The 15,103-nt window shown below is 42.2% G+C and overlaps 1 protein-coding gene across 3 annotated transcripts in view; it reads right to left on the bottom strand.

Annotated features, from left to right (window-relative positions):
* Positions 1–15,103, bottom strand: part of CNNM2 (cyclin and CBS domain divalent metal cation transport mediator 2) — a 140,222-nt gene that overhangs the window by 38,686 nt on the left and 86,433 nt on the right. The window lies entirely within an intron of this gene.

Below are 15,103 nucleotides of genomic sequence, written 5' to 3' on the forward strand. Positions count from 1 at the left end.
CCCCTTCAGTGTTACTTCACCATCCTGTGGGCCCCACTGCTTACTCCGTCCGCTGCCTGGGTGGCCAACTCCACACAGATCCCCACTGGCTTTCAGACACCATGCTGTCATCCCACTCATGGGACAGCCTGATGCGCTGCTCACTTCCACAGTGGGACTTCCCCCACAGCCCACCTGCGGTTGTGCGCAAATCCAGAATGGGGAGGAACCAACGCCCATGGGAGGAGACTTCCTCCTTTCGTACTCCAACACAGTTCCAGGAGCATTTCCTAAGGTCTCTCTGAATGTCCGAGGCAGGAGAGCGCACCTGTTGCCTGCAGCTGTGGCCAAATGTACTATTGTGTCCTTGAACTTCTTCCCTCCTTCCCATTTCACTTCCTCTGTCCTGAACTCCCGCTCCCTGGTGATCCCATTCCAAATCAACTTCTCTGTAGGCAAGCCTCTGTATTGGGCCAAAGTTCAGGCTAAGACATCATCAGATGTAGTGGGACATTTTCCTACCCATCAGTCGCAGGCTTCATTCATTTGACCCTTTTCGTTGTCCATGATGCCAGTGCCAGGTGTGTTAGGACACATTTGTATCTTGACAACGAATGCCGGTCTGGCACGTGTGTGTCACAAAGGGCAGGAGTATTTCTCCATGTCATTCCCACGCTGCGTTGGCTAGCATTAACTTACACATTGGAGCGACTGAAAACCCAAACGAAGTGGCTCCCCAGCTCACCCTCCCCACAGATGAACTCCAAAAAAAAAAAAAAAATGCCTGGGACCACTCCAGTATTGCCAGATGGGAGCGTGGGCAAGGGTAATTCAAAGAACCAAGAGAACAAGTCTGACCAATTGCAGTTAACGTATCTGGACTTTGCAAAGTTTTACAAAAACACATGATGGTGTAAACACATTTGCTAGAGCCCTTCCCAGGACCCTGCTTGTGAGAAGCACTTAACCCTAAACTTGGATAGTCAAGCTGCTTTCCACCATGTTGTCATCAGGTAACAGTCACAAAAGAAGACCTAACCCACAGACCAAAAACTCTTGAATCTACATGCTCCCACCATGCCCAGTCTAATCTTCTCTCCTCGACTGCAGATAGAGACATAAAAATAGCCCAGTTGCCTACTTGATTCTCTTCACTTGCCCTCCAGACATCTCAAGTCCAACACATCCGAAACGGAATCTATCACCTCCTTCACCAACCTGTTCCTCCACTTCCATTCCTCTCACTGACTAATGACACCACAATTTCTATCAAAAATAAAACTGGGGGAGTTGTCTCAGAGTCCCCCTTTTCTTCTAGTTCCACCCTGCTATGAGAAATTGGTTGCCAAATACTGGGCTGACTTCTAAATTTAAGATTGCTTCTAACTATCCACTGAACCCCTCCAATAATCTCCAATCCCGTCACTAGCTCCCCTGAGTCACAGGTCCTCACTGTGGGTCTTCTGAAGGCAACAACCTTCTAACGTCTTGTACAAACCAGATCTGAACACATTATTTTCTTGCTTGAAATCTTCAGTGGTTGCCCGTTACGCTCAAGACACTTTAAATGCTTTACGATGGCTCACAGCACCCTCGATGACATGATTCCCAGCTTTTCCTCTAGCCTCACTTCCTACACCTTTTCTCATTCCCCATCAGAGCAGTGTTTGCCTTTCTCCAAACCAGATGTGTGGTTTCATGGTTTCCTCTGCCAAGAACACCTCCTTCTTCCCTTGGCTCCTTTCCTATTCCTCTTCCTCCAAGATACAATTCAAGTATCCTCTCATCCTAGAAGTCTTACTGACCTTGCCTAAGCCAGCTGGGTTTGGCGGTCTTGTCTGTTTCCCCAGAGCCTTCGCTAGTTTCACTTCGCCTGTATTCTAATTCTTGCTCCTCTGCTATACCATGAGATTCCTGAAGGCAAGAGTTCTCTTTCATACTGAAAGCCTCAGAAGCTAGCTAGCACAGCGTCTGGTATAGACTACTTTCAATAAGGGGAAAAAAAAGGTCAAATTAATCATAAGAAAATGGGAGGGGAGATAATAAGGATTAGGAAAAAACGGTATTGTCTTTGCAAGCTCTTGTCCTAAGATTGTTTTTCTTCCTGGGACACAATGGAGTAAATGAGGCCAGTGACTGCTGGTCGATCATAATTTTAGCAACCATTTCCCAGAAAAGTGACTGCTGACTGTTGTTAACTGATCTAAGGCCTTGTACATAAAAGACTCATTTGGTATTTAATTTAATTGAATTGATTTTATTATTTTAACTCCTACTGGCACCAAGTTCTAGAAAAGATACAATAGAATTTGTCCCCAGATAAAGCCAGCTTAAAAAACAAGCAGAAATCAAACCCTGTTGAGTTTGAGACTATCTTCCCGTTGAGTGAGAATCTCTTCAAAGAATTTTCATTGTCTTCTTAAATATACAATATGAATTCAGTCTGGAAACCAAGATTCATATTCAAATATGATGGTAAGAAATATGCATTTAGCTTACTGAATGAATGTTCAAAAGAACTCGACATTCATTTGCCTGTATCTTCAAAAACAGACCATCCTTCTAAGGGAGGTGCCCTTGAGTAAAAAGGACAACAAACATGCCTTAACATGCCCAGGAGAAGATACTACAACTGCCTAATAAGAACATCACCATGGCTCCTGACATAAACTTCAGAATCCCTAGGTCATCCTTGGTCACTGATCCTCCCGGTAAGTCACAGATTTTTAGAGTCCAAGTGTGGATAATGGGACCCCAGCGAATCCCATTAGTGCTTCAGGGTCTTAAACTAAAATTGGACAGATCTGGGCTTGGATCCTCTGGTTCTGGTGTGACTAATCATGTGTAAGATAGAGAGAAGTCCTAAGTTCACTTTGAAAATTGAATGATTAAAAATGTAACATTTAGGGCACCTGGGTGGCTCAGTTGGTTAAGCGACTGCCTTTGGCTCAGGTCATGATCCTGGAGTCGTGGGATCGAGTCCTGCATTGGGCTCCCAGCTCCAAAGGAGTCTGCTTCTCCCACTGACCTTCTCCCCTCTCATGCGCTCTCTCACTCTCTCTTTCTCTCAAATAAACAAAATCTTTAAAAAAAAAAATGTAACATTTAATACAGTGGCTGGCACATAGTAAGGAATCGATGAATGATAAGGAGTGTGTTACTGACAAACTTTCTCCTGGTTCTGGAAGTTAAAAGTCATCTCAGATGTGCCTGTTTAATACCTTTTAATAGCTACAGAAACAGACTCTCGGGATCACTGGGATTATTCAGCTATAAGTAGCTTTTAAAATATAGGTTATGGGCTTCTATCAAAGAGCATAACTTCTAGTACCTGAGCATTCAACCCTCTGCAGGTTTTTCTTCAAGTTCCTCAATGTAACTCTACAGCCTGTTCACTCTGTTTCTCAAAACCAAAATTTTGCATCTGGGGGGGGATCAAATGGGTTACAGAGATGTCCTCCCTCCCCTCTCACCTCTAGAAGTAGTTGCTCCCGCTTACTGGATGAGGCAGTGGGGAGGGCGGCCCATGAAGGAAGCTTGTACAGCCACTGCCTTTGTCATATTTCCTCTGTGAAGAAACAGAAGACTTCAGTTCTTGGGATTGGTTAAACCCTAGATTAGAGAACTAAGGAACTACTTTGTATTTTCCTCAACATCTCCTCTTGCTTTGTGCATAGCATCACGGCAGCAAAACCATCATACATTTTTTTGCATCTTTGTCAGGAAACTGGAACGATAATAAACACAGGTGGCTTGTAATACACAATAAAAGTCAAGGAAACTGGCACAAAGCGAAGACTCAAAGACTGAGGGAACGAGAAGAGGAAAAATCGACGAAAGACTAAATTACACGCAACGACCGCACCAACCCTGATGTTTGCAAAGATACTGCCAAGATTACTACGTCAAGATCAGACATCGCCAGAGGTCCCCCGTGGTGCTGGTCATGGATTGGTTTGTCCAATATTTTTACTGAGCACTCACTGTAGGCTAGGCACTGTACTGAGCCCAGGGATTAAAACGGAAAAAACGTACAAGTAAGACTAGTCTTTACTGTCAAGGAACTGGAAGTCTAGCGGGGAAGACAAGGCAAGTAAAATGACTACATGGTCGACGCCCAAGTTGACCTCCGGTTAACAACTTGCTGATGAACGGACTCACTCCGTTCTCCCTGTGAAGCACACTGACGGGGTCCCCAGCACCCTGAATGCTTCCAGCTAGTACGCTACTACCTAGTACTCTACATCCTCTACTTCCAGAGATTAACAAGAATGTTTACGAAGAATTGGTTATTTTTGCTCCCAAACCCGTTTGCGACATCTGTACTTACTTGATGCTACAACTATGTAACTTAAAAATTACAGAAACTGAGGACAATAAAATGAGTTGTTGTTTCTGTGGCAACTATGATAAATCCTCTGGAAAGAATCAGCAAAAGTAGTTGCTTAAAAAAAAAAAAAAACTGGAGTGGACATAAAATTTAAAAATTAAGGGGAAAAAAATACCCTCAAAAAACAAGAATGAATGATGAGTGGCCAAGAGAATTAGGATACATGAGGAAAAACCTGGAAAGAGCCTGCATTAGCACAGCTTTGAAAATGCTTGTATTGCCTGTCCACTTAAAAAGACTATTCAAGTGTAGAGAAAATCGAGAATTAAGAGAAAATGAATTATAGATGGGTCTCGTACACCATTACAGGAAACACCAACCCATGAACCCACACCCAAAAGAGAATGCCTTGGATCCGTATCAGAAGAAGAGCAGTCCTATTTTCCAGTGCCTGCTGCAATAAATTGATTCAGGCAAAGAACATTAATGGCTGCTTAAACCATTAAGGGAAAGGCTGATGGAGAACAGAATATTCATTTGGTGCCAAAGCACTGCTCCAAGGATTACTGTTAATCCCAAAGAGGAAAGCCGATGTATACAATGGAGACAACTGGCTGTCACCGCCTTAGTCAAGTGATCAAATGTAACATCATTAAGGTGGAAAACCAGACTTTATGGGCTACCTGATGCGATGAGCTCCGAAGTACTTTTCATCCTCTATAAAGTATTCCTGCCTGAAGTATTTAATCAAAACCTGGAATCTAGTCTCCAGTGTATGGGAAATACGGGATAGAGAAATGAAATGTTCTCGTGAGGAAACGATCATAGAAACCCCAAATCGAGGATGCTACCAAAAAACTAGCCTGGTTCTTTAAAAAGTCAATGTCATTATTAATTCTCTTTGGTGTTCTGTAACGACAAACTTGATTACATAGGAAAATGTATTTTTTAGAGTTATCGGGGACGGGGGGAGAACAAAAGGATGTCTTGAATTTGTTTTTAAAATATTCTAGTGAAGAATCAAGATAAATGAGGCAAATGTGGCAAAATTCTGACAGTCCCTGAATTAGTGTTGGGTATATTGTGGTTCATCGTCTGTTTTTTCTCCTTTTGTGCATGTTTGAAATTTGGAAAAAGCTGAAAACAGTCAATGTCAGGGAAAATACTGGTTGGGAGAAGAGGGTTATTCGAGCTTAAAAGAAATAAGAGAACAACCAATTCCAACATACAAATCTAGATTGAATCCTTGTCAGAAAAAACTATAAATAGGGGCCCCTGGCTGGCTCAGTCAGTGGAGCATGAGAATCTTGATCTTGGGGTCCTGAGTTCAAGCCCCACATGGGTATCAAGATTATTTAAAAATAAAATCTAAAACAAAACAAAACCACTGTAAATAACATTTTTAGAAAGTGACAATTAGAAAAATAGGAGTAGGAACTGGGGACAAAAATGATGGTGGAGAACTATAAATGTCTTAGTGATGATGGAATTAGGATTACGTAGAAGTATGCTCAACATTTCAGGATGAAGTTCAAGAAAAAAACATTAAGAACTAGCAAATCTGGGAGATAGGTATATGAACAGTCGCTATACTAGTTTTTCAACTTTCTTGAATCTTTGAACATTTTCATGAACTAAGTATTAAAGTTTGTCAATTGATGGCAAATTAAAAAAAAAATCATTTACTTAAGGTATGTCTATGTGGTTTTTAAAAATTCCATCCTTCAGTTACCTTTAGCTGGCTCATTAAACAACAAAGAGGGGAGAGGATCCGGTGGTGTGTTGATAAACATTTAACAACCAGTTCTCTGGAAAGAATGGCCCTGACTTATAGCACTGGCCAGTTCCCATGGTGTAAATATTCCTACTATGACTGATTTCAAGTTACGAACAGGATGTCACTGAGCACAGAGCTGGGAAGCGAGAGGACCATCAGTCTTCCAAGCGGACAGGAGCTACTTCCAACACACCACTGGATCCAGATCCTAATACAGGGACATTTTAGCAGTCACAGGGGAGGAGAAGATGGTCTGCAGAAAACAAAGAAGCTAAGTTAAAATCGGCTGACAAGGATGGAGCAGAAGGATGTTTGAGCAGAGAAGATAAACCATGAGAGATAAAGGCAAACAATTCCTCAAGGGATTGTTATGAAGATTAATTTACATAGAAAATATTCAGCGCAATGCTTGGCAGACAACAACGACAAACGCCCTAAGCACCTCCCGTTCTAATTTCCTAACCTGATCTACCATCTGAACGGTCGGTCAGCTTATCTTCTATGATGTCACACCACGGCCGCCTCTAGGAAGGGGGAACTCAATGGCTCGCCAGGCAACCTGCCGACAGTGGTGGGAGGGGGCGACTGGACAGCTTTGAGCCTTCTGAGTTTTGAAGAATGTGAATGTATCACTTGGTCCAAAGATAAATGAAAAGATCTCAATTTTAGGACACGAGTTCTTGAAAGTGCTCTGCTCTTCTCTTACCTTCAGCCACTACCCTGACATGTATCCAGTCAGGCACTCTTCTCTGTCACTCCTAATAGAAGAATTTCCCAGTCGACTCCCACAAACCCAGTAAGAAGGGTCCACCTCAGCAAGCCTGGCTGGCTGAGCAGAGGCACAGTCTCACAGGTCCGCATGTAAGTCACCAGCTTGGCGGCCTCAGTCCGCACAACAAAACACACACAAAGGCTTCAATCACTCTGAATGCCACATTTTACCTCAAATACATTTACTCAACAAATCTTTACTCTGTGCCTTCTATGTATTTGGGTCCAGGAACACAGATGAGTTGTGTTCTAACTGGGCCTCAGAAAGTCTCCTTTAGAAAGAACTGACCTTAGTCAACTCTCTTTAAGCTGAAATTAGTACTAAAATAAATATCTAATATATACATACACAAAAATAAACATGCACATATATACATAGATATATATAAACAGTGGAAGCAATTCTTAAAGGAAAGGAGCCAGTATTTTCTAGTCAATTTGCTGGAAAACACATTCTGTAAAATGAATTCTGTTTCGAAACCGTAAATTAGGTGTATTCTTCTGGGGGAAAAAAAGTCCCTAGGAAAAGGATAACATTAACACGATTCTTAGAGGGTGAGTCTAATTCCCCAAAGGACTTCATGGGTCCATCAGCAGGAGTCAAGTGAGGCAGCAGGTCAAGGGGGGATTTTAACTCTTAGGAGTAGGGCAATCCCCTTGCAGACCTCCTCCATCAAGGTCAAGTGGGAGCTCCAGAACTCTTAGAGCTTTGGCAAGATGCTCACACTCTCTGTCCCCCCACACGATACTCACAGGCTCTCCACCACTGTCTCCCTGGAAACCAGAAGGACTAATTCCATCATGTCTTTTATGCCAGTCACCAGAAACAGCCCAGGACTCCAAGATCACCCCTTATTTTTCATCAGCCTTGAGTGGCTTCCTCACACAGGTACATTCACTAGTACTCTACTGAAGGGACTCGGGAGGACCCCCAGCGGATCTCTGGAGCTCGCTCGATTTTTCCAGTATTCTAATGCATTTCTGTCTCTCTGACTTCCCTGAAATCTCAACTTTGTCCCCAAATCACGAAGACTGACAGGCCCTGTTCAGGCTCCCCCTCCTTGTACTATGACCTCCAGGTAGTAAGCTAGGACAATCTCAGAGATCATTTTCCTGTATTATATGTTGTCCGTTGTCTGAAAATGGTTATTTCAATACACCTCGTATAGTTTTCTACTTGTTTAAGGAAGGAGGGTAGGGGCTCCCGGGGGCTCAGTTGGTTAAGCACCCGACTTCAGCTTAGGTCATGAACCCAAGGTCCTGGGATCGAGACCTGCGTGGAGCTCCTTGCTCAGCAGGGAGCCTGCTTCTCTCTCTCCCCCTACCCCGACCCCACTAGTACTCTCTTATCTCACCCTCTATCTCCAATAAATAAAAATTTAAAAAAAATATTTTTAAAAAAAGAGTAAAAGTGGTCCCCATTATTCAATCACAGACACAAATGGAAGTCACTCCCCTCCAGTATTCTTGTTGTCCATCTAACTTAGTCACTTTCTTCCATGATCATTCCCTTGAACTGGTCACTCACCATTACTGCAACCCTGCGGTTATCTTAACTCCAAACATCTGTTCTCTAGCCTCCTCCCATCTATTCACATTACTCCTGTTAGCACCCCAATTCCAACAGTCCTTTGCCTCACTTCGAACCTAACATGTCCACCCATACGCCCACTTTCCCCTCCCAATCTAGCTTTAGTTCATTCCACTGTCCACCATTTTAATGAGACCCTGAACTCCCAGGTCCCTCTCGCCCCCCTGGACTTGCTGAGCTAAACCACAACCTGTGTTCAATCCAACTCACTAAGAGATATTTTGCATTTAGTCTTTTTGACATTTTGCATTTAGTCTTATTTATTGTCTTCTATAAAGTTCCATGAAGGCAGGGATTCTCAGCTGTTTTGCCTACTGTTGTATTCCCAAAGCTGGATAACAGTCCCCAACACAGAGAAGATATGCATTAAATTTTTTTTGTCTGGTTTAAAAACAAACCCAAACCTCAAAATAAGTATTCAAATAAAAACACTAAAAGTGAAATGCATCATCCTATTTAGAAAGCTAAACTGCTTTTTGTGGTGCAAGAGGTCGTGATTTAAAAAATAGGAATAGGAGTATATACATATTCCAAGTCTTTTTAACCTCCTTCTGATTTTTTTTTTTTTTTTAAGCATTATGCACCATTTTGACAAGATGGCAAGCTAGGATGGGCTTCCAACACGATTTTGGAGATTCCAGACATGTTAATGAAACATAAAAGCTGTGAGAAAAACATTAGGCAGCAGAAGGCCCAGATTTCAGCGGGGAGGCGAGGCCCTCACTAGCCCTGAGCCAGGTGCTTGGGAGAAGCTTGGGTAGGCGAGTAGTTTCTTTAGCAGTGATGCTCTCTCTAGATCGCCCCCACTCACAGCACTGCGGCAGCAGCGGTAGAGCGGTGTGCTCAAGGGGATATAGGTACAAACAACTACAAAGCCTGGTGTGTACCTTCCACTGCCTACCCACCCTCACAGCCCAAGGCAGGGGATGGCTGTCATCAGAGACTGCTCTCAGAGGCACAAGCTCGGGAGACCGGGCAGCCATTAACAGAGCGGATGACTAATGCTCCAGAAAAAAAAGGAACTCATAGACAAATGGATGAACTTATCCCAGGGGCTTAACTGCTACAGAGAAAAACCACCAAATCAAACCATCTATATCAGCCAAAAATCAAGTTCATGGATCAGTACAGAAAAGAAGAGATAAGCAAAGAGCTTCAAAGAGGGACCATACCTAGAAACCTGTAGCAAGAACAAGTGGCATTAAAATAAGAACCGAGTACAAGTTAATGGTATGTGAATTCTCAGAAGGGAGATAAAGAACCCAAGAGCTGGGCTACGCAGTAAAAGATTCGGTTAAGAAGCTCTCCTAGAAGACAGGAGGAAGGGACCAAAAGCTGGAGCATGGGAAGAAACATGGACTGGCAGAGGACTGCCCTGGAAGGGTCACCTCAGCTGTGTCATAGGAGGCCTGGCAGTGGGAAGGGAGACAGGAGGAGGGACTATCTCACGAAACAGTAATTGACAAGTCCCAGAGTTAGAGAGAGATGCAGGACTTCAGATTGAAAGGATTCAAAGAGCCAAGATTGGGGGATGGGTTTTGCAACTAGCTACAGTGTAATGAAATGAAAGAACAAAAAATAAAACTCCAAGAATTTTTAGAAAAAGTAAATCGTTTATAAAGGATAAAGGAGAATTAGACGGACTCCAGAAGGCTCAAAGGCAATGCTGGTTCTAAGAAATTGATGGTTCTTTTCAAAGAACGCTCCTTGAGGGGGGAAAACTTTCAAAACTTAAAATTTATACTTAAATTACCATTTAAGTACAAGGGTAAAATAAAGATATTTCAAGCATACAAGGAAGGGCTCAGAAGTTTTATCACAAGACAGCTTCTCAGAAATAGTCTACAAAGAAGAAATACCTATTTTGGAGTACACTAGAAAAATGGCAAGTAAGGGTAAGTAAATCATGTATTAAGCTTATTATTGTCTAAATAAGGTCCAAAACAAAACAAAAAAGTAAATCCACAGCAGTTCTAGAATTGAAATTATTTAGAAATCAAAGTATTTTTATTGGGCTGTGGGGACATGGTGGCAAGGGGATTGTAGAGAGGAGGGGGAGAACATCTAAGATACTTGTCTTTTTTGAAGTATGTTGGGGTCAATACACAAATTTAAAGGTTTAAAATCAGAAGAAGATTTTTAATAGGAAAAACACAAGTATGGGACACCTGGGTGGCTCAGTCGGTTAAGCCTCTGCCTTCAGCTCAGGTCATGATCCCAGGGTCCTGGGGTCAAGACCCACATTGGGCTCCCTGCTCATCGGGGAGTCTGCTTCTCCCTCTGCCCCCTCACTTACTCCTGCTTGTGCGTGCTCTTCTTGCTCTCTCAAAAATAAATAAATCTTTAAAAAACAAAAACAAGTAGGTATATTATCAAATTAGGAGTTAAGGACAACTACCAATAAAAAATAGCAATGCCTGGATGGCTCAGTTAAGCGTCCAACTCAATTTGGGCTATGTCATGATCTCAGAGTCGTGGGATGAGCCCCAAGTCAGGCTCTGTGTTCGGCAGGGAGTCTGCTTAGGATTCTCCCTCTCCCTCTTGTTTTGTCCCTCCCCACCATGTGCACGCGCTCTCTCTTTCATAATAACTAGACAAACCTTTTAAAAAATAGAATGTGTAACTTTCAACATAAGGAAATAATGGATTTGTTCAATAGATGATAGGAAAAGGGGAAAGCAAAAATCAAGAGAAATCTTGAAACAAAATGAAGACTCAAAATATAGAAATATTTCATGACTTAAATGGGTTCAGCTCGCTGACATACTCAGAATGACTTTAAATAAGATATAATATATACTGTAGGATATTATATCACTATACAGTGATATAATATCATTGTAGAGAAAACATGAAGTTATTTGGAAAACAATTAGTCTAATGAAGGAATTAAAAAATCACCCATAATCTTACCTTTTAGATACTGTTTTCTACCGAAGTGTATGTATATTTTTCCACAAAAATACTTTTGCACATAAGTCTTAAAAATCTCTCCATATTTACCCAAAATATACAAAAACACTATTTCAAAGGATACATGCATTTCTGTGTTTATAGCAACATTGTCTGCAATAGCTAAATTATGGAAGCAGCCAAAGTGTCCACTGATGGATGAATGGATAAAGATGGGAGATACACACACACACGTGCGCGCGCATGTGCGAATATTATTCAACTGTCAAAAAGAATGAAATATTGCCATTTGCAACAATATGGATGGAGCTAGAGAGAACAATGCTAATTGTCCTCCTAAGAAAAATAAGTCAATCCGAAAAAGACAAATACCATATGATTTCACTCACATGTGAAATTTAAGAAAACAAATAACCAAGGAAAAAAAAAGAGAAAGACAAACCAAGAAACAGACTTTTAACTCTAGAGAACAAACCGATGGTTACCAGAGGGGAGGTGGATGGGGGGTGGGGAGGGATGAGTGAAATGGGTGATGGGATTAAGGAGGGCACTTGCCGGGATGGGTGATGGATGGAAGTGTTGAATCACTATATTGTACACCTGAAACTACACTGCATGTTAACTGGAATTATTTTTAAAATGTCTCCATATTAATGTATAACCTTATAACGATTTTTAGTGGCTAAATAGTTCTATGTTGTACCATGATTGTTATACATCCATTAGACACAATTGTTACATAGCTGTTAGACATTTCAGTTCTTCCCAATGTTTCATCTTTCATATAACATTTGGTAATTCCTCCTAGTAAAATCACCCTTCCTCCACAGTGTAATGAAATGAAAGAACAATGGTAATTCCTCCTAGTAAAATCACTGCCACCTCCACAGGATTTAGAGGCGGCCCACAGAGGTGATGCTGGGGTAAGGTTAACACCTCCATCACTGGGCTCTCCCTATCTTCTATCTACTGGACAACTCCTATTATCACATTAAAAGCCTGAAATACTTCCTACCTTTAAAACCAAAAAAACTTCTCCCAACCCCCCTCTTTCCTGCTATTGCTCCATTTCTTTACTTCTTTTCACAGCAAAAGTCTTCAAAGAATGGTTTCCATCCATTTTCTCCATTTCTTCCTCAAGATGCTCTAAATCAGTGTTGTTCAATGAAACCACTCATGAAGCTCTCCAGAGACTTCTCATTTGGTTTAATACAACGATCAGTTCTAAGCCCTCCTCTGTTTCATGATCATTTCTCTCTTGAAACAATCTCTTTACTTGGCTTCCACCACACCTCCCTAGCTTTTCTCCTCCATGCCCACTCCCCCTCATTCCCTTTTGCTAATTCTTCTCTTTCCAGTGACCTCTTGAAGCCAGAGACTCTTGATCTTCATTCTTAGATCGCTCTTCTCTTCTCCCTGGACACTAACTCGTGTGAGCCATGATCCCATTTAGTCTCAAACTTTTCAGTATCATCATAAGCTGATGACCCCTATTTGTGTCCATCCCAATCACTGCTCTGCAGTCCAGATTTGCATATCCAAATGCCTCCTTAACATCTCCACCAGCATGTCTACCAAGTTTATCAAGCTATAAATAAGTCTCAAAATCTGTTCCTCTTTTATCAAGGTAAGGGATGTATCAACATTCACTCAGTTGTTCAAACCAAAAACCTAGGGCTCATCCTTAATGTCTCTCTCACTTCCAAACCTCTGAAAAATATCCCGAATTTGATCCTTTCTTATCCTTATCCTCGCACTCTACCCGCTTGGCCCAACCCACCATTCTCTCTCATCTGAATTGCTACAATGGCTTACTAACTGGCCTTTCTGCCTTACTCTTGCTTTCTATGACCAATTCCTTGCAGAGTCACCAAGGTAATCCTTCAAAAAGTGAAAAAGACACTGTCACTTCCCTACTCAAAATCCTCCAAAAACTCCCCTGTCATACCTAGAGTAGAAACAAATACCTCACCACAATCTGCAAGACCTGACAGATCCCTGCCCATCTTTGGGACCTTATTCCCTGACCATTCCTGGCCTGCCTTACTTTTCTTGGGACAGGTCTTGCTGATCCTTAAATATGCCAAATACATTCCTGTCCAAGGATCTCTGCTCTCCCTGCTTCTACTACTCTACCCTAGATTTTCAGCTTACTTACTCTCCTACCTCTTTCAGGTCTCTACTAAAATGTCACCTCCTTATGAGGCCTTCCCTGCCCCATCCTATCTTAAACAACTCCTCCCTACCGCAGTCCATATGCCTTCTTTCTGTGCTGCATGGAGCACTTACCAGTATATGATACTGTATTTCATTGCTTTTCATTTATTTTTTTTAAAGATTTTATTTATTTATTTGACAGAGAGAGAGAGAGAGAGAGAGAGAAAGAGAGAGATCACAAGTAGGCAGAGAAGCAGGCGGGGGGTGGGGGCAGGGGTGGAGCAGGCTCCCCATGGAGCAGAGAGCCCGTCACGGGGCTCAATCCCAGGACCCGGAGATCACGACCTGAGCTGAAGGCAGAGGCTTAACCCACTGAGCCACCCAGGTGCCCTGATACTGTATTTCTTATTTAGTTGCTTAGTCTGTTCTCCACTTAAGCTACTGAACGCACCAAGGCAGGGATATGATCTTAGGGACACTATAGCCTCCATGCCTAGAACATAGTCTGGCACACAGCAGGGGCCTAAGTTTCTCTGAGTAGCACTGACTGAACATTCACACATCCGTCTACTAAGAGCTAACGATCCATCTTATCCTACCCCTCCAAAAATCAAGATACTCAGACAACAAGGCTTAAAAAAACAAACAAAAAGCCCCAAAATATTTCAGACCTAATAGTATAAAGGAAAATAAAACCTCCATCCATGTACCTAGCACCCATTTTAAGAAGTAAAACATGGGGGACGCCTGGGTGGCTCAGTTGGTTAAGCGGCTGCCTTCGGCTCAGGTCATGATCCCAGCGTCCTGGGATCGAGTCCCGCATCGGGCTCCTTGCTCAGCGGGGAGCCTGCTTCTCCCTCTGCCTCTGCCTGCCACTCTGTCTGCCTGTGCTCATGCTCTCTCTCTCTTTCTCTAACAAATAAATAAATAAAAAATCTTAAAAAAAAAAAAAAAAGTAAAACATGGGTTAAAGCCTCTGCCTTTGGCTCAGGTCATGATCCCAGGGTCCTGGGATCGAGCCCTACATCGGGCTCCCTGCTCAAGAGGGGAGTCCGCTTCCCCCCCTCTCTCTGCCTGCCTCTCTGCCTACTTGTGATCGCGGTCTGTCAAATAAATAAATAAAATCTTTAAAAAAAAAAAAAAAAGAAGTAAAACATCATACAATTTAGTCCCATGAATACCTACACCACCGAGGCAACTTAATATCAGATTTACAGAAAATCTAAAGGACAGAAAAGTGTTTTATGATTTACCCATTATTTTTCATCTGAAAATCAAATTATTTCCAAAACAGAAAATAAAATTTCTGGAACAGAAACAGAAAATAAGATTATTTGACAAAGGACTATACAGAAAATAAAATTTTCCAAAACAGAAAATGAAATTATTTGACAAAGTACTCTACTAAACACAAAACAAAACAAAACAAAAAAACCATGGTGCAGTGAGATTCAAGTTTTGGGATGGAGAAAATAAATGGGAAGCAGCAAACACTAGCAAAGTGGGCGGAAAGGAGAGACCTGGTTAGGTGGGTACGCATGGGGACCCCAAGAAGAACAAGCAAGGGCAACTGGGTGCTCGTTGC

This window comes from Lontra canadensis, unplaced genomic scaffold, assembly GCF_010015895.1.
Source record: "Lontra canadensis isolate GAN:19392208 unplaced genomic scaffold, GSC_riverotter_1.0 scaffold3, whole genome shotgun sequence".
Taxonomy (NCBI): domain Eukaryota; kingdom Metazoa; phylum Chordata; class Mammalia; order Carnivora; family Mustelidae; genus Lontra; species Lontra canadensis.